Source organism: Salvelinus namaycush, chromosome 25, assembly GCF_016432855.1.
Source record: "Salvelinus namaycush isolate Seneca chromosome 25, SaNama_1.0, whole genome shotgun sequence".
Classification (NCBI taxonomy): Eukaryota; Metazoa; Chordata; class Actinopteri; order Salmoniformes; family Salmonidae; genus Salvelinus; species Salvelinus namaycush.
In genome coordinates, this window is record NC_052331.1 from 39,694,362 (window position 1) to 39,718,831 (window position 24,470).

Below are 24,470 nucleotides of genomic sequence, written 5' to 3' on the forward strand. Positions count from 1 at the left end.
TGTGTAATTCTGTCTGTCGCACACTGCCAAAATGGTTCTGTCTCAAACAAATTGGCTGGAATTAATAAGTGACATTTACGGCCAGGGTAATAGTATCAATATTCATTGGCCAGGGCAATAGCATTAATATTCATTGGCCAGGGCAATAGCATTAATATTCATTGGCCAGGGCAATAGCATCAATATTCATGGGCCAGGGTAGTACCATCAATATTCATGGGCCAGGGTAGTACCATCAATATTCATGGGCCAGGGTAATAGCATCAATATTCATGGGCCAGGGTAATAGCATCAATATTCATGGGTTTATTAGAAGATCGCTTATTGGGAGCAGCAAATGGTGAGCAGACTTGCATCTCTATCTTTCTGGCCCTCACCCTCTCATTCCCCCTCTCTTTCTTCTCTCTCTCTCTCTCTCTCTCTCTTTCTTCTCTCTCGCTCTCTCTCTCACTCTCTCTCTCTCTCTCTCTCTTTCTTCTCTCTCGCTCTCTCTCTCTCTCTCTCTCTCTCTCTCTCTCTCTCTCTCTCTCTCTCTCTCTCTGTATCGCTCTCTTGCTCTGTATCTCTCTCTCGCTCTGTATCGCTCTCTGTAGCTCTCTCTCTGTATCACTCTCTGTCTCTCTCTCTGTAGCTCTCTCTCTGTATCTCTCTCTCTGTAGCTCTCTTTCTTTCTCTCTCTCTCTCTCTCTCTCTCTCTCTCTCTCTCTCTCTCTCTCTCTCTGTAGCTCTCTCTCTGTAGCTCTCTCTCTGTCTCTCTCTCTCTCTGTAGCTCTCTCTGTATCGCTTTCTGTATCTCTCTATGTTGCTCACTCTCTGTATCACTCTCTGTAGCTCTCTCTCTCTGTATCTCTCTCTATAGCTCTCTCTTTCTGTATCACTCTCTATATCTCTCTCTCTGTAGCTCTCTCTCTCTCTCTGTAGCTCTCTCTCTGTAGCTCTCTCTCTCTTTCTGTAGCTCTCTCTCTCTGTAGCTCTCTCTCTCTCTCTATCTCTCTCTCTGTAGCTCTCTCTCTCTGTATCACTCTCTGTAGCTCTCTCTGTAGCTCTCTCTCTGTATCACTCTCTGTCGCTCTCTCTCTGTATCACTCTCTATATCTCTCTCTATCTCTCTCTGTAGCTCTCTCTCTGTATCACTCTCTGTATATCTCTCTCTGTAGCTCTCTCTCTGTATCACTCTCTATAGCTATCTCTCTGTAGCTCTCTCCCTCTGTAGCTCTCTCTGTAGCTCTCTCTCTCTGTAGCTCTCTCTGTAGCTCTCTCTCTGCATCACTCTCTATAGCTATCTCTCTGTAGCTCTCTCTCTCTGTAGCTCTCTCTGTAGCTCTCTCTCTCTGTAGCTCTCTCTCTCTCTGTAGCTCTCTCTCTGTAGCTCGCTCTCTGTAGCTCGCTCTCTGTATCGCTCTCTGTAGCTCTCTCTCTCACTCTGTATCTCTCTGTAGCTCTCTCTCTGTATCACTCTCTATATCTCTCTCTCTCTGTAGCTCTCTCTCTCCCTCTCTCTCTCTCTCTGTAGTTCTCTCTCTGTAGCTCAATTCAATTCCATTTAAGGGCTTTCTTGGCATGGGAAACATATGTTTACATTGCCAAAGCAAGTGAAATCTTGCTGCTGTGATGGCACACTGTGGTATTTCACCTGTTAGATATGGGAGTTTATCAAAAATTTGATTTGTTTTCGAATTCTTTGTGGTCATACATTTGGCAGAAGATTAAGATGTGCAGATTGTGCAGCTCAGTTTCCACCTCATTTTGTGGGCAGTGTGCACCAAGCCTGTCTTCTCTTGATAGCCAGGTCTGCCTACCGATGCCTTTCTCAATAGCAAGACTATGCTCACTGAGTCTGTACATAGTCAAAGCTTTCCTTAAGTTTGGGTCAGTCACAGTGGTCAGGTATTCTGCCACTGTGTACTCTCTGTTTAGGGACAAATAGCATTCTAGTTTGGTATGTTTTTTTGTAAATTCTTTAATTGTGTCAAGTAATTATGTTTTGTTTTCTCATGATTTGTTTGCTTCTAATTGGGTTACTGTCCTGGGGCTCTGTGGGGTCTATTTGTGTTTGTGAACAGAGCCCCAGCACCAGCTTGCTTAGGGAACTTATCTCCAGGTTCATTTCTCTGTAGGTGATGCTTTTGTTATGGAAGGTTTGGGAATCGCTTCCTTTTTTGGTGGTTGTAGAATTTAACTGCTCTTTTCTAGATTTTGATAATTAGCGGGTATCGGACTAATTCTGCTCTGCATGCATTATTTGGTGTTTTACGTTGTACACAGAGGATATTTTTGAGGAATTCTGCATGCAGATTCTCAATTTGGTGTTTGTCCCATTTTGTGAATTATTGGTTGGTGAGTGGACCCCAGACCTCACAACCATAAAGGGCAATGGGTTCTATAACTGATTCAAGTATTTTAAGCCAGATCCGAATTGGTATGTCACATTTTATGTTCCTGATGGCATAGAAGGCCCTTCTTGTCTTGTCTCTCAGATTGTTCACAGCTTTGTGGTTGTTACCTGTGGTGCTGATTTTCAGGCCAAGGTATGTATTGTTTTTTGTGTGTACTAGGGCAACAGTGTCTAGATGGAATTTGTATTCGTGGTCCTGGTCCATTATTTTTGTTTTACTGAGACTTACTGTCAGGGCCCAGGTCTGACCGAATATGTGCAGAAGATCTAGGTGCTGCTGTAGGCCCTCCTTGGTTGGGGACAGAAGCACCAGATCATCAGCAAACAGTAGACATTTTACTTCAGATTCTAGTAGGGTGAGGCCGGGTGCTGCAAACTGTTCTAGCGCCCTCACCAATTCGTTGATATATATGTTGAAGAGGGTGGGGCTTAAGCTGCATCCCTGTCTCACCCCACGACCATGTGGAAAGAAATGTGTGTGTTTTTTGCCAATTTTAACCACACACTTGTTGTTTGTGTACATGGATTTTATAATGTATTATGTTTTTCCCCCCAACACCACTTTCCATCCGTTTGTATAGCAGACCCTCAGTGGTTTATCCATACATCTCTGTTTTGGATAGATAACTCTTCGTGTTGTTGTTTGTTTAGAGTTTTCCAATTTTCCCAGAAGTGGTTAGATTCTATGGATTCTTCAATTACATTGAGCTGATTTCTGATGTGCTGTTCCTTCTTTTTCCATAGTGTATTTCTGTATTGTTTTAGTGATTCACCATAGTGAAGGCGTAGGCTCAGGTTTTCTGGGTCTCTATATTTTTGGTTGGATAGGTTTCTCAATTTCTTTCTTAGGTTTTTGCATTCTTCATCAAACCATTTGTCATTGTTATTAATTTTCTTAGGTTGTCTGCTTGACATTTTTAGATTTGATAGGGAATCTGAGAGGTCATATATACTGTTTAGGTTTTCTTCTGCCAAGTTTACACCTTCAGTATTACAGTGAAACCAGTCTCCTGCTCTCTCTCTCTCTCTCTCTCTCTCTCTCTCTCTCTCTCTCTCTCTCTCTCTCTCTCTCTCTCTCTCCAGTTTCCTGCTCTCTCTCCAGTTTCCTTCCTTCTCTCTCTCTCTTTCTCTCTCTCTCTTTCTCTCCAGTTTTATGCTCTCTCGTTCTCTCTCTCTCCCGTTTCCTGTTCTCTCTTTCTCTCTCTCCTGTGTCCTGCTCTCTCTCTCTCTCGCTCTCCAGTTTCCTGCTCTCTCTCTCTCTCGCTCTCCAGTTTCCTGCTCTCTCTCTCCCGTGTCCTGCTCTCGCTCTCTCTCTCTCCCGTGTCATGCTCTCGCTCTCTCTCTCTCCCGTGTCATGCTCTCGCTCTCTCTCTCTCCTGTGTCATGCTCTCGCTCTCTCTCTCGTGTCATGCTCTCGCTCTCTCTCGCTCCCGTTTCCTGCTCTCTCTTTCTCTCTCTCTCTCCCGTTTCCTGCTCTCTCTCTCTCTTCAGTGTCCTTCTCTCTCTCTCTCTCTCTCTCTCTCTCTCTCTCTCTCTCTCTCTCTCTCTCTCTCTCTCTCTCTCTCTCTCTCTCTCTCTCTCTCTCTCTCTCTCTCTCTCTCTCTCTCTAGTGTCATGCTCTCTCTCTCTCTCTCCAGCGGTGCAGACTATGGAGCTAATACAGGAATCCACATCGGTGAGATGTTACGTTTTCCCCATCCCTAACCCTGGAAAAGGTATCAACTCCTTACTCTCAATAAGATCCAGACACGGAATGAAAAGACCGTGCAGGGTCTGAACCAGAAACGAACTGGAACCAGAAATCGACCCGGACATTTCTAACACATCGGCCCATTTTTAGACAGGCCCAAATATGTACCAGCCCGTCTGGCATTTGCCCGAACTTCCATATGGCAGCTCTATTTACAAATCAGATTATTCAATCAGTATGTGGCCCAAAGAGCTATAGAGGAAGCTGAGGAAAGCCAACAAGGTTTGAACAGCCAGATATCGTTTATCCCATTTCTCAAGATCGGTGTGTGTGTGTGTGTGTGTGTGTGTGTGTGTGTGTGTGTGTGTGTGTGTGTGTGTGTGTGTGTGTGTGTGTGTGTGTGTGTGTGTGTGTGTGTGTGTGTGTGTGTGTGTGTGTGTGTGTGTGTGTGTGTGTGTGTGTGTGACAGAGATAGTTAATCCAAACTTAAAATGCATTTCCCAGAAGGACTAGTAGAAACCATGGGTGTCTGATCATTGTTCAGGGTCACAGGTGCATTATTAGGTTTCAAGCAGCAAGATCACGAGAAGAATAGATACCCACATATTTGAATAGATACCCACATATTTGAATAGATACCCACATATTTGAATAGATTTTTGGAGTCACTTTTATTGTAAATAACAATATAATATGTTTCAAAACACTTCTAATGTGGATGCTACCATGACTACGAATAATCCTGAATGAATCGTGAATAATGACGAGTGAGAAAGTTACAGAGGGTTAAAGATTATACGCCCAAGACATGCTAACCTCTCACCATTACCAATAACAGGGAACGTTAGCATGTCTTGGGGGTATGACCTAACCTCTCACCATTACCAATAACAGGGAACGTTAGCATATCTTGGGCGTATGACCTTTGAGTCTAAAGAGGACGAGCCAGTAGACTGGAGGAGCCAACCAGACCCCGACTTACCTGGAGGTAGCTCCATACCGCAGGGACCCCAAAGAGGGCCATCGCTATTCCTGCTGGTTGAGGAGTACACAGACAATTGGCCAGTGTTAACTAGTATTGTTTTTTTTCAGTGTTAAATTAACTCTGTAAGTGGCAAATTAACACTCAGTGGTGTAAAATAACCCCAGTGTTGGTGTTAATAACCAGAGTTGGACCAAAACCACGCCCATCATTATCATATTTCCCAGCATGCTCTAATGCAGGTTGATTTTCTGAATGGTTTGTTTCCATATCTATGTTTTTGTATGTAAATTGATTGATTAATCTTAAACTACTCAAATATAAATAGCAGACATGTTTCTAAACTAATCCAAACTGTTAGTTGGACTTATTGCACCTGTTACTGCGATGTTCCAGTTTAAATGCTTTAGTTAATCTCATATATTATTCTTTCCAAAACTGGCAGTCATTCTGAATGCAGATTGTGGGTGAATAAAAATGTATAATGTTGGATATTCCCACTCTGGCTGGATTCCAATATTAATTATACATCACTTCTGGCTTGCAGACCTGTGCCATGCAGACCTGATGTTGCCTGCAAACCATGAGTTTCAGGCCAGTGTTTTAGGGTAAAACTAGACCCTTAAAAATAAGGCCTTTTGAAATATGTATTCTGTTGTCTGAAATAACACATTTTTTATGATAACATATTCACTTATGATGTCACTTAGTGAAGGCCACAGGACTGAACATTTTTGAATGCAACAACCCTTTCAACCCTTTCTCGGTCACTAACAAATACAGGCATGGGTGGTAACTCTACAATTCACTCGAAAGGCAATGCACCCTGGGAAATACACTATATATACAAAAGTATGTGGACACCCCTTCAAATTTGTGGATTTTGCTACGTCTAAGAGCAACAACGGCTCAGCCGCAAAGTGGTGGGCCACACAGAACGGGACCGCCGAGTACTGAAGCGCTTAGCCCGTAAAAATCATCTGTCCTTGGTTGCAACACTCACTACCGAGTTCCAATCTGCCTGTGGAAGCAACATCAGCACAATAACTGTTCGTTGGGAGCTTCATGAAATGGGTTCCCATGGCTGAACAGCCGCACATAAGCCTAAAATCATGTAAAGCCCCCCCATTGGACTCTGGAGCAGTGGAATTGCATTCTCTGGAGTGATGAATCACGCTCTACCATATGCCAGATACCAGGAGAACTTTACTTGCCCGAATGCATAGTGCCAACTGTAAAGTTTGGTGAAGTAGGAATAATGGTCTGGGGCTGTTTTTCATGGCTCGGGCTAGGCCCCTTCGTTTCAGTGAAGGGAAATCTTAACACTACAGCTAGGGCTGGGTGGTATACAGTATTTGACGATATACCGGTATTTATGCATGGACCGGTTTGTTTTTTTACTTTACCTTCTATAATGCTATTTTAATGTTTGGTTTGTTAAATGTGATACTCCGTGTGTAACGTCCATTTTTATAGTTTACTCCGCTACTTGAGTCATCCCTCTCCGTTCTCTCTCTCCGTTCTCTCTCTCCGTTCTCTCTCTCCGTTCTCTCTCTCCGTTCTCTCTCTCCGTTCTCTCTCTCCGTTCTCTCTCTCCGTTCTCTCTCTCCATGCCGCTTTCCACACAGACCTAGTCCCGCCCCCTGTCACTCAAGGAGCGCATGTTGTTGTTGCTTGACCACGAGACACTTGCGTTCAGTCTGCATGGTCAATGCAGCACATGCGACAATGTTGATGACAACGATGTTGTTTCCACTTTGATCTTAATATAAATCCACAAGCGTTCTATAAGTACAATATTAGTTTGTGTTTCTTACATCTGCAAACAGCTAGTTTGTATTTTCGTAGCACGTTAAGCTAAATCGTGTTAGCCACTAATGCTAATCGCTAGTTAGCTAGCTAAAATACAAGAACTGAGTAAACGTAGCTAACTAATATAGCCTTATACCAATACTGGTGGAGGCTTAAATCAGCATGTTGTTTGTGCAACAGTATCTTCTAAATCAAAGAGGAATAGGCGAAGCATGAATATGTGTCACGCCCTGACCATAGAGAGCCATTGTTTCTCTATGGTATAGTAGGTCAGGGCGTGACTGGGGTGTTCTAGTCTATTATTTCTATGTGGTGTTCTAGTTTGTGCTTGATATGGTTCCCAATTAGAGGCAGCTGGTAATCGTTGTCTCTAATTGGGGATCATATTTAGGTAGCCTTTTTTCCACCAGTTTTTTGTGGGATATTGAATTTTGTATTTTGAGTTAGTGTATGTAGCACCTCTGTAGTCACGGTTCGTTTCTTGTTTTGTTTTATAGTTTCACTTTATTAAATTATGTGGAACTCAACATCCGCTGCGCCTTGGTCCGTTTCTACAAACGAACGTGACAATATGTTGGCTATATGAATAAAGATTTAATGTAGCCAAAGATTATAGGGTCCCCTAAGAAACACTGAACATCACTCTGGTTCCTACCCTGTCACAATAACTCGTCCATGGCATCTTCATTCGTTGTCATGTCAAACAACACTGTAATCAAAGTGCCCACTATTATATAAATTCTAACTATAGAATTGTAATAAACATTCTATTTCCATGACTCCAAAAGTTCACCCAAGGTTTTTGATTTGGTTAAAAATAAGGCCTAGTATTTTTGCCCATATCGTGGCAGTGTGGAAATTATCTCAAATGAGTGCAGGAAATGCAGAAATTGATGGAAATGCAGGAAATTATTTTAGGTTGAAGTTGAATTGAACAGTATAAAACAATACGAATGGAGAAAGACCCATTGAAATAATTTTTAATGTATGTGTTGCCACCCTAAGGTCACTACTCATTAAGCAAATGTAGAACTTTTATTAATCAAAAACATAAAATACGATATTTTGGCCATATCGCCCAGCCCTAGCTACTGCATACAATGACATTCTAGACAATTCTGTGCTTCCAACTTTGTGGCAACAGTTTTGAGAAGGCCCTTTCCTGTTTCAGCATGACAATGCCGCCATGCACAAAGCGAGGTCCATACAGAAATGGTTTTGTCGAGATCAGTGTGGAAGAACTTGACTGGCCTGCACAGAGCTCTGGCCTCAACCCCATCTAACACCTTTGGGATGAATTGGAACGCCAACTGCGAGCCAGGCCTAATCACCCAACATCTAGTGGAAAGCCTTCCTAGAAGAGTGAAGGCTGTTATATCAGCAAAGGGGGGGACAAACTCCATATTTTATTTTTTGCCCTTTTTTCTCTCCAATTTCGTGGTATCCTGTAGTAGTTACAGTCTTGTCTCATTGCTGCAATTCCCATACGGACTCGGGAGAGGCGAAGGTCGAGAGCCATGCGTCCTCCGAAACACAACCCAACCAAGCCACACTGCTCCTTGACACAATGCACATCCAACCCGGAAGTCAGCCGCACAAATGTGTCGGAGGAAACACCGTACACCTGGTGACCTGGTCAGCGTGCACTGCACCCGGACCACCACAGGAGTCACTAGTGCGCGATGAGACAAGGATATCCCTGCCGCCCAAACCCTCCCTAACCCGGACGATGCTGGGCCAATTGTGCGTCACCCCACGGACCTCCCGGTCGCGGCCGGCTGCGACAGATCCTGGGCTCAAACCCAGAATCTTTGGTGGCACAGCTAGCGCTGCGATGCAGAGCCTTAGACCACTGCGCCACCCGGGAGGCTCAACCAACTCCATATTAATGCCCATGATTTTGGAATGAGATGTTCGATGGGCAGGTGTCCACATGCTTTTGGTCATGTAGTGTATGTAAATAAGGTTTTATACTAAGCAAAGTGTTAATTTAACTCTGAAAAGTGTGGACCCGTATAGACACTGGAACAGTGTTAAATTTAACACTCATAGTGTCGATTCAACACTGGAGAATTTGCTATGTAGGAAACAACCATATACCAAGAAAACAACCAAGACAGCCATATTGAAGCTTGGGTAAGTTTAGTAGGTGTAGCATGTTCATGCTTGGGCATCGCAGGCACAAATGTTTACAAAATGAATGAAATTGCAACGTGCTCAGTCCAAAGTACTTTATTTCTAAATAATGGGTTGCTGAATCTGTGAAAACAAACAAACAATTGAACCCTCCAAATGTGATGGTGTAGTGATCCAGTACATGTAAAACTGTATGGTTGTGCAAATAAATGTTTAGGAACGTTACTTGATGTTTTAACTTATTTAGAATGCTTCTACGGTCATCTTTGGTGTTAAATCTTATCTCATTGGTCTTGTCATACTTTAGATGTTGATCACCTTTTCCTGTCCGATCCATGGCTGCCATCGTTCTTACATTACACTCTGACGTACACTGAGTGGACAAAACATTAAGAACACCTGCTCTTTCCATGACATATTCTGACCAACTTCTTGCTCCCGAGTGGCGCAGCGTTCTAAGGCACTGCATCTCAGTGCAAGAGGTGTCACTATAGTTCCTGGTTTGAATCCAGGCTGAATCACATCCGGCCGTGATTGGGAGTCCCATAGGGTGGCACACAATTGCCCCAGCCGTCATTGTAAATAAGAATTTGTTCTTAACTGACTTGCCTAGTTAAATAAAGTTTAAATAAATATTTAAAAAAACATGTAAATACACTGAGTGGACAAAGCATTAAGGACAACCTGCTATTTCCATGATACGGACTGACCAGGTGAATCCAGGTGAAAGCTATTATCCCTTATTGATGTCACTTAATAAATGTACTTCAATCAGTGTAGATAAAGGGGTGGATACAGGTTAAATAAGTATTTTTAAGCCTAGAAACAATTTAGATATGGATTGGGTATGTGTGCAATTCAGAGGGTGAATGGGCAAGACAAGATTTTAGTGCCTTTGAACAGGGTATGGTAGTAGGTGCCAGGCGCACCGGTTTAAGTGTGTCAAGAACTGCAACGCTGCTGGGTTTTTCACGCTCAACAGTTTCCCGTGTGCATCGACAATGGTCTACCACCCAAAAGACATCCAGCAAACTTGACACAACTGTGGGAAGCATTGGAGTCATCATGGGCCAGCATCCCTGTGGAACGCTTTCGACACCTTGTAAAGTCCATGCATGCCACAAAGAATTCAGGCTGTCCTGAGGTCAAAAGGGCATGCAACTCAATACTAGGAAGGTGTTCCTAATGTTTTGCACACTAGGTGTATAGTTTTAGCTCTGGTCAGATCCAGTCGTCTAGTTAATTAACGATTCAGTCAATAAAATCCAAATGCAGAAAGCACTCGCTTTCTCTCCTTTCATACTAATGTAAATATTCTCAGACAGATGACATACTGTACTGAGGAGACCACCTTCAGAGTTTTCCTACGGCCAGAAGCTATTCTGGTCGATGTATCTTTTACTATGTCTCTCCTTATGCGGTTCAGGCAATGGCTTTGCTATGTCATCTTCATTGGCCACGCCCGGTCGTAACTGGATAGAGGACAGGCGGTCTTTTGTGTCACATACAGACAGAATAATTTACTTCTGAGCCTGTCTGGGGGGACGCTAGATGGGCGGTGTTTGCACTTTTGGGACTATCCCGTTGGTTCCATTGTGCCAGGCAAGCTCAATCAAGTGCAGTTTCTGTAAGAAAACAATTACTATTTGAACCCAGGTCTGGGCTGGACTGTGAATAAGATTACAGATAATGACAGGCGAGCTATTCATCCAGACATAAGGGATGAAAAAAGAAAAAAGTTTGAATCCAGACTTCACCCTGTAATTGAGTTGGACTCCACTCTATCCGATGGTTTCTGTTTGAAGTCATGTCATGTAGACTCCATCCATAGCCAGAAGTCGTCAGTGGGGAGGGAGATGTATGAGCCATGTTTATCTGCTAAGAGTTTCATTTAGATATTTATTAGCGGATACAGACACACACGCACACTCTTTTCTCTCACTCTCTCTTCCAAAGTAAATTCTTGGTGCTATAATTTTCCAGAACAGACAATATCATTTTACTATGAATCAGATAGGGGAGTGAAGTGTATCTCTCTCTCGCTCTCGCTCTCTCCTTTATGTTTGTCATAGACAAATGCGAGCTCCTAACGAGTTCAGGAAGCCAAGCTAGAGCTCTGTGAGACGTTCACAGATTAATATGAGATGAAAGGTGAGTTCCTAACGAAGTCAGGAAGCCAAGCTAGAGCTCTGTGAGACGTTCACAGCGATGGGGGCAAACATTTTGATCAAGAGAGACCTTTAGCAAACATACAAATATGTAGGTGCAATCTTAGAGTTAATCGTTTTAAAATGTGATTATACTATATTTAGAAAGCATATAAGTAACTTCAAGCCTTATTCATACAGTTTTGTTTCAGCAATTTATAACTAACTACCAGAAAGGTGGGATTTTAACCTTTCTTAGAGTATGCAGCATTACTAGTTATTGTTTATGGCCCTCTCATGATAAATAATTACTTCCTGGGATTACATATATTACATTTTCAATTACATTTAACTGGTTTAACCAACAATGCATAATTGTATGCTAGGTGCAATGCTACCACGTGAAGGGAAATATTATTTGTTCCATTTCACAAAATCCTTGGATAAGACACATTCGGGCCTCCAGTTATTTAAAATTAAAACACGCAGGTGGTTCCCATTTAAAGTGCAACATGGGAGATTAGACGAAACGCTACCATTCCAATATGTTTGGAACAGTCAGGCCTCTGCTGTGTGTTAGTCAAAGAGGACCAGTGATCCTGATATTCCAATGTTTTCATGGCATTACTATCCCTAATCCTGAACCAGGACAGGAAATCAACAAAGGAGGGGGAATGTGGTGTTCCCTGGGAAGGATTCCCGTTTTCCCATCCTCTTTTAGTTACAACTGGCACTGTAGCACGCAAGTATAAGGGTTGATAGTTCATTAAAACCAAAACTGGTAGCAAGCGTCAGGAAGCAAGAGGTTTTCCTAATCAGGAATGACATGTTATTAAAACCTTAAAAGGTACATTAGGAAGTTAAAGGAATAGTTCAGCGATTTGACATATTTTGTTTCTTTATCTCGGGAAGCAGTCTATGGACGAGGAGAGACTGCAATCCACACTTTGGTTCCTTCAAACTAGCCTCTTTTGCAACATTATCTTTTTTGTCAATCAAGTCAATCTCACCCATTTAGCATAAAAGTATCCCTTCTAAGTTGATATTTGTTTGTCTCAATTTGAAACAGTGTGTCACGTCCTGACCATAGAAAACCTGTATTTTCTATGGTAGAGTAGGTCAGGGCGTAACTAGGGGTTTTAGTCTAGTTTATTATTTCTATGTGTGGTTCTAGGTTTAATTTTCTACGTTGGGGTTTGTGTATGATTCCCAATTAGAGGCAGCTGGTAATCGTTGTCTCTAATTGGGGATCATACTTAAGTTGAAATCTTTCCACCTGTGGGTTATGGGATATTGTTAATGTTTAGTTGCCTGTTCGCACTGCATTGTCGTCACGGTTCGTTTGTTCTTTATTTGTTTTGTATTTGCTTAAGTTTCACTTTATTCATTAAAAGTATGTGGAACTCGAAGTACGCTGCGCCTTGGTCCGACCACCATTATTACAAACAGCGTGATATAGTGTCCCATATTTAATGTATGTAGTTCTGTCCTTGAGCTGTTCTTGTCTAATGATGTTATGTCGTTCTGTATTATGGTTCATGTTTTGTGTGGACCCCAGGAAGAGTAGCTGCTGCTTTTGGCTTTTGCAACAGCTAATGGGGATTCTAATAAAATACCTATATCTCATGTTTCTAGAGTGTGGGGAGCACAGAGGGAACTACTACTAGACAAGTCTGGAGTCGGTGCACAAGCTTGTGGTGGGCAAGGTGTGCTTCCGGATGTGCAGCGTCATGTGAGTGACAGGCCAGCAGGCCAATCACAATCCGAGACCAGTAAATGACAGGTCAAGGAGCTAATTCATTTGATAGAGATTTATTGGTCTTCTACATTGTGACATCGGGCCTAATTTGTGTGCTTCTGGGGCTTTATTTCAGATCTCTCTATCTTGATCCCTCTCTCATAGTTTTCTATACCACAGACAGCATTCAAACCGTATGTGGTTTTTGTGACGCCACCATCGATCGTGGAGCTATGTTTTAGCCAAAGGAAAGCTACATTCTTCTCCACCGAAGAGGAGACAAAATTGACAGTTTCATCCAGAGGCTGAGTGAAACAGTTTTAATTAGTACATTTTTGGGGTAACACTTTATAATAACGTGCAGTAATAAACTATTATACTAAGTAAAGTATTTTTGCGGTCCCTGATCTAAAGAGACTAGATCAGGAACAATGTGGGAGTAATGATTAATACATGGTGAGCAAACCATTTGTAAATCCCTTAGAAATGTTGTATTAGTGAACGTAATTAGAAAGTGTTAAAACATTGTAACCTGTGTTTTGACTGGACTACTTTCTTTATGTTTTTGCTGCAATGTAGTTACCGTACATTTCATCATTGAGGTGGAGGGGAACACTGAAAAAAGTTACCTGTTCTCACTTGTAGGGCGCACACACACACACACACACACACACACACACACACACACACACACACACACACACACAATCAAACATGTTTGTGTCCCAGGTCTTGTAACATTGCAGCATGAGGTGGTGAGGTCACTCACACCTTGGTTTATACATGGTTGACCCTCTGACTTCAAGTAAAATGGCTGCTGGGTGTGCTGCATGTATGTTCCAGAAGAAAATCCCTGTGTGTGTGTGTGTGTGTGTGTGTGTGTGTGTGTTGCCAGGTCACTCTCATAACTCTCATCTGCATTCTCATTCAGTTTGTAACCAAACTGCCCCTATTAAAACATAGGGTCACATCTGGGTTGGACCGGGGTCTGAGGTTGCCCAATGTCAAGCATCAGGGCCGAACAACCTTTAACTACATATTATATGCCTCCATCCTTAACACTTATGTGATTCCGGTATTTATTGGCCACTGAAGTGTGATGTTTCAACAGTGGCGGGTTTATTTCACATAAACCCCTTTGCAGCAAACGGAAGGCTCACCTGACAGTGATAAAAGTACCGTTTTTGGTTGGAAAGAACCATACTACCATTCTCCAAAGCATGAGCTACAACTGTTCCACAGGTGAGAATTCAGCTGTACACATAGAAAAAAAGGGTTCCAAAGGGGTTAGGGGCCAACCCTTTTTGGTTCCAGGTAGAACTATTTCGGGTTCCATGTAGAACCCTCTGTAGAAAGGGCTCTACTTGGAATCAAAAAGGGTTATTCAAAGGGTTATCCTATGGGGACAGCCAAAGAAACCTTATTGGTTCTAGGTAGCACCTTTTTTTCTGAGTGTATAATTTATGAATTCAGAATTCACACATGTACTTGTGTGAATTCTGTTTCTCATAGAAAGAGGACTTTGCCTGCAGCATACCACCCTGCATCCCACTGCTGGCTTTCCTCTGAAGCCAAGCAGGGTTGGTCCCTGGATGGGAGACCAGATGCTGCTGGAAGTGGTGTTGGAGGGCCAGTAAGAGGCACTCTTTCCTCTGGTCTAAAAACATATCCCAATGCCCCAGGGCAGTGATTGGGGACATTGCCTTGTGTAGGGTGCTGTCTTTGGATGGGATGTTAAACGGGTGTCCTGACTCTTTGTGGTCACCATAGATCCCATGGCACTTATCGTAAGAGTAGGGGTGTTAACCCTGGTGTCCCGGCAAATACCATCATGGCCAACTAATCATCCCCACCTTCCAATTGGCTCATTCATCCCCCCTCCACTCCCCTGTAACTATTCCCCAGGTCGTTAATGTAAATGAGAATGTGTTCTCAGTCAACATACCTGGTAAAATAAGGGTTAATAATTTGAAGATATGATAGGCTCGGCAGAAGAAGAAACCAGATGATTGGCTCAGCAGAAGCCATGGACAGCCAGTAAGGCCACCTATTGGAGAAGGTTGTCAACGGCGAGGACGCCATGGCAATTCAAAGAGCTGAGGGAGGAGCTGGATAAGCTTGCAACTGAGGAGCCTCAGTGGACTCCTGTGGAATGGACCAGTCAGTCTGGACAGAACACAGAGAGCTTGTGCTGAACCTGGACATACATGCCTGATTCACAATCTAGGATGGACCTGAACCGTACTGCAGCTGGCTCTGATATTTTTATTTTCTTTCCAGCACGGTTCCAGCTACTTTGATGGATGCCTAGCCAGGCCAGGTCAGTACAGCTACTAGGCTTGGCTTGGCCCTATAGTGGGAATCAGCCAACAGAGACTGATGAAATACAGGGAGAGTGCAATCCATTCTATCCTTCATAAGTAAAAAATAATAAAACATTCATAAATACGACTGATAAATTGTAGATGGCCTCCAACTGTTGTCAACATTGAGAGTGGTTACATTTATCCAGCCCCATTCCTCAGCTGTTTACCCCCCAAAAAGTGGCTGGGTGACCACTTTGTTGCTGTTTGAATCGTAGATTGCACCTTTAAACTGGACTAAGACTCTCCTGCCAAAACGAAGGACATGTCATGGAACACGGTCACACCCGTGGAAGGAGTACAGAACTGTAAATGGAAACAGTCAAAGCAGAACAAATAATGCAGTACATTCTCTGATTCATTAGGCTAAAATGTAAAATAATAGTATGGTTATGTACTGTATATGTGCAGTGTGAAATAACTAGTCCAGCTTCAGGTTAGTCACAGAGCACGGCTCTTAATGAACTATAGGAATGCAGATCCCTACGCCTCCTGTCTGAACATAGTACTTACATAGCCATAAACAGTGCTATCGCGTCGCTATCGCCTGTGTGCCAGATGTTCTTTTCTTGAAGTTGGCATTTCTACATTGGCAACAAGGGTCGAAACATTACACATCTCCAAAAAGCTTGTGGCCACACAGACCTTCTCCCTGCCAAGTTACAAACATGAGCGTGTAATTACTTTGACAGCTGCACTACCTCAATTAAACTCGCAATGTATCCCAGAGCAAATATTACACAGACCCTCACCACATATAAAACGAGAAAACAGTGCACAGAAGTGTAGTCAACACTTAGCAAAAAATACATGAAGAAAATGTAGGTGAAACTAAATGAATTGAAGACATTATTTCGACAGGGAAACGTTAGCAAGGAAACATGGACGGATATGCATGAAGCAAATTATTTGCATCTGGTTAGTGTCACATGTTGTAATAGCAATTGAATTGTAAGGACGTTGTGGTAGGAGTGGTTGAGTGTGAAAGGATTACATTGTAAGATTGCTGTAATTAGAAGGTGTCTGTTCATGTGTAAAGTGAAGCAACCATATGATGTAAACGTTGCAAAAGTGTGGATTAAAAAGGTCCACGATTACAGAGGATGTGAAATAATGCCTTGAAAAATGGCCATCGGTGACACATCATTGACAAACATCCCCATCTACAGTAACAATTACAGGATTTCACAGCTAATGAGAAGAATGACATACAGCACACAACACGCCCAGTAAATCTTTCTGTAAATCGATTTATTAATGGATGCATTCCTTTTACAGGGGGAATTTCCTTCCTCTTCTGGATCACACTGTCAATTGGGTGTGAAAGAGCGTAAATGCGTCCATCATGTCTTCAAGAGGAAACCGGGCGTGATGAAAAGTAGTTATGTGTTTCCCGGGGATTCAGGCTCTAGAGAGTTATTAGAGAACACACTAAGAGACGAGATGGCATTAGTCTGAGAAGACCAAAATCACGGACGTTACTTTACAAGCAAGGCTATCATTGGTCATACTCACTTGGGAGTTAGTCATTTAGTCATTTAGTATTTGATTGTTTGATGAAAATATGTCTGAATTGTCCAAAAGCATTAAAATAAAAAATATTATAAAACATTGAGTCTGTTTTCAGCACTTTCAGTAACAATCACAGTTAATAAGCATTTATGCAAAATAGCATGGTCCAAGTTGTTCAACAGTATGGGTGGGTTCATTTTGGAGATGACAGGTAAGGTCTAAGGGTGCATGAGGGGAGTGCCTCTGTGTAGGTATAGTCACACAACGGGGAGAATTTGGAGTATAATTTTCAAAGAGAAATTAGAAGAGGAAGGCTTCATTCAAAGGTTATATCAATCTTGGAGCTTTAGGAGGGAAACATGGCAACTATTTCCATGGGCAATGATGTGTTAGCGTAAACTAGGGAAAGTTGTTACAGGCTTACTGTTGGACGTTTTCAACGGCTAACTGATTTGATTATGGTTTATTGTTCATATTCTTGCCGACCGTCCGATTGATGTAGACTTTAGGACACTGTCTGTGGCAGCCTTGCTGCACAACACCAGCCGTGGATCCATTCAGCGTGGCAATATCATTTTATAATCGCACTGAGCATCCACAGGCACCCTCTGACATCATAACAATCCTATTAAAAAGAGTGCAACGATTCAATGAAAATCCTTCTATTCTGTGTTTACAGTGGCTCGCAGTTCACGTATGGTCCATTTTAAAGAAGTACGATGAAGGAATGTCCAGGGTAAAACTTTATTTAAAGCATCCAGGTATAATGCTTTATAACTTGTTATAAGCATGTATGAGCCTTGTAAAGTACACTGATTATAATGACCATCGATTTGCACAATAAAATCGATTCACAACTTAAGTTAAATATACAATGAAATATACACTGACATGATTGATTCCTAATTTGTAAACTAACAATATTTCCCAAGCTAAAAGTATACGATGTCATGTGGTTGTCCCAACTAACTATCTTAAGATGAATACACTAACTGTAAGTAGCTCTGGATAAGAGTGTCTGCTAAATTACTGTAAAGTCAAATGTAAAAATTTTATTTGAGGATACAAATCCTAAAAATAGCTTTGAGCAGCCATGAACGGGGTACACAGGATGACAGAAAGGACACAAGATCAGTTGGATAACAAAGTAAGAACTCCATCATGTAGGAACTATCATCCTTTATGTTCAATCAGCGAAAACATGACCATGTTTATCTCTCAATACCACAAGGATGACGCAAGTGAGGTTTAGTCTAGTGCTGTAAATTGATTATGTTTGAATGCAGCAGGTAATCATTCTTAAAGTCATTACTTAATGTATTGAGTTTATATACCAATTCTGGGGTCAATTTGACCAATGGTTTATGGTAAGACTTGTAAAAAAAAAAAAATCAGGATTAGTGTATTAGACTTTATTTTGTCTAAATCTGTTTGTTTAAATAAATCACAGTTGGTAACCTCCACATTCGAGTTCCAAAATATGTCAATACACTCTCACAGCTGTAATACGCTGACTGTGCAAGACTTCCGTTTTTTAATTTTCCCAAATAAAATATACATTTTTCACTATGCTATGCCGACTTTGAATGCAGCAACTAATCATTCTCAAATGAGGTTTTTAGAAATTTTTGTAAATGTATACAAAACTCCCCCTGGAAAAATCACATTTACAGAAATATTCAACCCCTTTCCTCAGTACTTTGTTGAAGCACCTTTGGCAGCGATTACAGCCTCGAGTCTTCTTGGGTATGATGCTACAAGCTTGGCACACCTGTATTTGGGGAGTTTCTCGCATTCTTTTCTGCAGATCCTCTCAAGCTCTGTCAGGTTGGATGGGGAGCGTCGCTGCACAACTATTTTCAGGTCTCTCCAGAGATGTTCGATCGGGTTCAAGTCCGGGTTCTGGCTGGGCCAATCAAGGACGTTCAAAGACTTGTCCCAAAGCCACACCTGCGTTGTCTTGGCTGTGTACTTAGTGTGATTTTCCTGTTGGAAGGTGAACCTTTGCCCCAGTCTGAGGTCCTTAGTGCTCTGGAGCAGGTTTTCATCAAGGATCACTCTGTACATTGCTCCGTTCATTTTTCCCTCGATCCTGACTAGTCTCCCAGTCCCTGCCAATGATAAACATCCCCACAGCATGATCCTGCCACCACCATGTTTCACCGTAGGGATGGTGCCAGGTTTCCTCCAGATGTGACGCTTGGCTTTCAGGCCAAAGAGTTCAATCTTGGTTTCATCAGACCAGAAAATCTTGTTTCTCATGGTCTAAGAGTCTTTAGGTGCCTTTTGGCAAACTCCAAGCGGGCTGTCATGTGCCTTTTACTGAGGAGTGACTTCCGTCTGGCCACTTTACCATAATGGCCTGATTGGTGGAGTACTGTAGAGATGGTTGTCCTTCTGGAAGGTTCTCCCATCTCCACAGAGGAACACTAGAGCTCTGTCAGAGTGACCATTTGGGTACTTGGTCACCTCCCTGACCAAGGGCCTTCTCCTCCAATTGCTCAGTTTGGCCAGGCGGCCAGCTCTAGGAAGAGTCTTGGTAGTTCCAAACTTCTTCCATTTAAGAATGATGGAGTCCACTGAGTTCTTGGGGACCTTCAATGCTGCAGAAATGTTTTGGTATCCTTCCCCAGATCTGTGCCTTCGACACAATCTTGTCTCAGAGCTCTACGGACAATTCCTTTGACCTCATGGCTTGGTTTTTGCTCTGGCAAGCACTGTCAACTGTGGGACCTTATATAGACAGGGGTGTGCCTTTCCAAATTATGTGCAATCAATTTAATTTACCAAAGATGGACTCCAATCAAGTTGTAGAAACATCTCAAGGATGATCAATGGAAGCTGAGCTCAATTTCGAGTCTCATAGCAAAGGGTCTGAATTCTTATGTAAATAAGGAATTTATGTTTTTATGTTTATTTAATGTGCAGAAATGTCAAAACTCCTGTTTTTGCTTTGTCATTGTGGGGTATTGTGTGTAGATTGATTAAATATGTTTTTTTTCTCATCAATTTTAAAGTGAGGCTGTAACGTAACAAAATGTGGAAAAGTCAAGGGGTAAGAATACTTTCCGAATGCTCTGTATATACCAAATCTGGAGTCAATCTGATTCATGGTTCATGAGCAGAAGATTTTTGTAAGTATTTTTAGCACTAGCACATGTGCTAACGTGTATTTATAGGTATAGTGCGGCCATATTCTAACACAGCATTAATGTTGGAGTGGATTTACATGTAAATAGACATTTAAATTTGGACCTATGGTTCTTGAGAAGATTAGATAAGTATTTGTAGCAAATTTTAGCATATTAGCATGTGTGCTAATATGCATCTACTGGTATAGTGTGACTTTCTTTGAATGCATCTAGGTTATTTTCTCAAACTCATTAGGGACTATTGTGATGAGTCCAAAGACCAAATTTGGAGTGAATCTGACTCAAAAGTTTGGGAGTGAAAGATTTTTTATGATCATTTTAAGCATTAACATTACGTAGTCAAACAAGTGAATTATTAGTAGTTTACTTCTTTTTTAAGATATCAATGCCAAACTTAACATCTTTCATCATAGTAATGTCTGTGATGACCCTAAAAAGTTTCAAGTTGATAGACAATTGTGAAGTGTATTTACAAAGGATTTAAATGGACAAGTAAAATCTGATTTCCTGGTTTATAATAACTCAGCCATTTCTTAAACAATTTCTCAAACTAAGTTAAGAGGTAACATGGGCCTACATCCCAAATTTGGTATCCTTTGGCCATATGGTTCATGAGATGTTTTTCAAAGATTTTCCAAAATTTCCAAGATGGAGGAAAATCTATCCTGACGGACCTGAGACACCTACATACAATGTTTCAAGTCTCTAGGTCAAACATGGCGGCGGATATGAGGGTTTAAGTGAGACTGTTTATAACAGCGCCACCTATAGGCCAATTGGTGCCATTTCTTTTTACCACGTTACCAAGTGTGCCAAATTAGAAAAAAAGTTAATCTATGCTTGAGTTATTTGACCATGTCGAGGAAAAAAAATTCTAAGAACAGCAAGCTGTAAAATCTGACAACACCTCATGGTCTGGACTGTGATGGGACACACACACACATACACACACACACACACACACACACACACACACACACACACACACACACACACACACACACACACACACACACACACACACACACACACAAACACACATACACACACACACACACACACACATTAACACACACACACACACACACACATATACACACACACTAACACATGCACTTTACACACACATACACACACACACATATATACACACACACACTAACACATACACTCTACACACACACTAACACATGCACTCTACACACATATACACACACACACTAACACATGCACTCTACACACACACACACACACACACACACACACACACACACACACACACACACACACACACACACACACACATACACTCTTAACACACACACTAAATGATGTGGTATTGTGTTATTGTGGATTTTATGTTGTTCATTTGTAATAAGAGAGTAATAATGTAATTATGTCTTGTTTGATGCATTGTGTTGTTTATGATGTAGTCTCTGATGTGTTTCATTGTGATGTAATTTTTTTAACCCTGTTTGGACCCCTGGGAATCTAATATACACATACTAAAGCAATAGATTTCACAGCAAGAAAAGAGGGCAATTGGACATGTTACATCTCAATTAATTTTTAGAATTCCCATTCAACGCACTCTGACCCTGTTGACACAACAATGGAACAGGATACGTCTGAAACGCACTCAGAACGGCGGGTCGAGAAAGTAGAGGAACCAACCTGATCCGTTTTTTTATTGTGGAAGATAACATCTCCAAGCTAGCTAAATGAGACAAAGTCAGTTCCCACTGTTTTTTATTCTACAGGTCCCCCAAGCTACTGAAGGAAGAAAGAGCAGTCTAATGCGTCACTGAGACACATAACTTTATGAGCTGTGATACCATGTGCTGTAATATTCTCGCACCACCGCTAAGGAATGCATTTGTGGAATTCATGGTACCTGTTGGGAGAAGCTGCATGTGTTTTTCAGCTTTGACGTTTAAACCAAACCTCCTCTGTTGCTGCTGAATGTTGTGTGTGGTTGAGCGTCACGGGAAGAGTACATTAGTGTACCTATATTATGATGTGTGTTACCAAGCTGCCGTATCATGTCAGGTGTGTAGGACAAGTAGTACAGAGACAGTGACGTTGTAGTGTTTTGGTAATAAGATTTGACTGAGTTACAGTTCACATAAGGAAATCAGTCAATTGAAATGAATTCATTAGGCCCTAATCTATGGATTTCACATGGCTCAGAATACAGATACTTAAAAAAAAAAAAAAATGGGCCTCGCAATGGGCCTCGGGATCTCATCACGGTATTGCTGTGCATTCAAATTGCCATCGATAAAATGCAATTGTGTTCGTTGTTTGTAGCTTATGCCTGCCCATACCATAACCCCACCACCACAATGGGGCACTCTGTTCACAACGTTGACATCAGCAAACCACTCGCCCACACGACACCATACGTCTGCGGTTGTCAGGCCGGTTGAGTGTACTGCCAAATTCTCTAAAACAACATTGGAGGTGACTTATGGTAGAGAAATTAACATTCAATTCTCTGGCAACAGCTCTTGTGGACATTCCTGTAGTCAGCATGCCAATTGCACGCTCCCTCAAAACCTGAGACATTGTTGCATCGTGTTGTGTGACAAAACTGCACATTTCAGAGTGGCCTTTTATTGTCTCCAGCACAAGGTGCACCTGTGTAATGATCATGCTGTTTAATCAGCTTCTTGATATGCCACAACCGAACATGGGATCAACACTTTACATGTTGCGTTTATATTTTTTTCAGTGTATATTATCGAAGTAAAACTGCAGTGGAAGGTATGCACTGTCTGCAATATAGACTCAAGATATTTATTAGCGGATACAGACACACACGCACACTCTTTTCTCTCACTCTCTCTTCCAAAGTAAATTCTTGGTGCTATAATTTTCCAGAACAGACAAGATCATTTTACAATGAATCAGATAGGGGAGTGAAGTGTATATATATATATATCTCTCTCTCTCTCTCTCTCTCTCTCTCTCTCTCTCTCTCTCTCTCTCTCTCTCTCTCTCTCTCTCTCTCTCTCTCTCTCTCTCTCTCTCTCTCTCTCTCTCTCTCTCTCTCTTGGGGAGAGAGAGAGAGGTTGGGGTGCACTGATATTGTAAAAGTAAATATTATTTTTCAAATGTCTGGTAACACTTTACATTTGAAGTTACTCTTTCCTGTGTAGTAGCACCACTGTTAAATAGTACTTTAGTTACAAGTTGGAATTAGGAACAATTGCCTATTAGTCTTACAACAACCGCTCATCTCTGTTGCTATGTAATTACTGTGGGACTATGTCACATGTTACATGTTACTGTTAAGTTGTTTCGAGTGCAATTTTTGTTTGTTTTCTACTGTCTTCCTTTTGAATCCCTAACCTAACTAACTCACTCTTAGAATGATCTACGTTGACCTCTAGTTACAGACCCAGTAAGAGGTCATATAAAACACAGCGGTTTCAGCGGGCGTTAGAAACCATGTCATTAAACCTATACATTTCCAGAATCCCTTCGTAAAACACCCCTATATTATCTGCTGACATGGCAGTTGTGGAAACCACACGGTTTCATGGTCCTCACGAAGTAAATATCGGGTGCATGTGTCAGACAACCAGAGGCATTCTTAAATTCATTAGAGGCTAATTCATTAGAGGCTAATTCATTAGAAGCTAATTCATTAACTCCATATACCAAATCCGGAGTCAATCGGACTTATGGTTCATGAGAATGTATTTTTAGCATTAGCTCTAACGTGCATCTATAGGTACAGTACGGCCATATTTGAATGCAGCAAAATATATATATAAATATATATCAATACATGAATATATAAATATATATAAATATATATAAATATATATTGGGTGCATGTGTCACAACTAAAGCATCAGAACATTGGGATATCGAATAGCCTACATTAACTCTTACAAACGTAAAGAAAAAGCTCAAGAGTAAAGTGCCTAAAATGTGCTGATCCCCGTCACGGTCCCCATCACAATACAGCTCTTGTTACATGGTATTATTATATTATTATCTCTAGTCTTGGTACTACTGGAATACAGCTCTTGTTACATGGTATTATTATATTATTATCTCTAGTCTTGGTACTACTGGAATACAGCTCTTGTTACATGGTATTCATCACTAGTCTTGGTACTACTGGAATACAGCTCTTGTTACATGGTATTCATCACTAGTCTTGGTACTACTGGAATACAGCTCTTGTTACATGGTATTCATCACTAGTCTTGGTACTACTGGAATACAGCTCTTGTTACATGGTATTCATCACTAGTCTTGGTACTACTGGAATAAAATGAACAGCTCCCTCCACCGAGATCTCTTGACTTGTAACTGGATGCTGAAAAGAGCGAGAGACAGCCAGTTAGACGCAAGAAAGCAGGTTACTTGAACTCCTCAAAGAAGCCTAAGCAGCTTCACATGTTCATCCATCCTCCACTCTACAGACAACACCCTCTCATTGGTAAAGTCAAGACTGGCATCAGTGACTGGTTCCTAAAGGGCTGGTTCCAATGGGCTCCTCCAGATGGGCTGTCGTTTGGCTCGA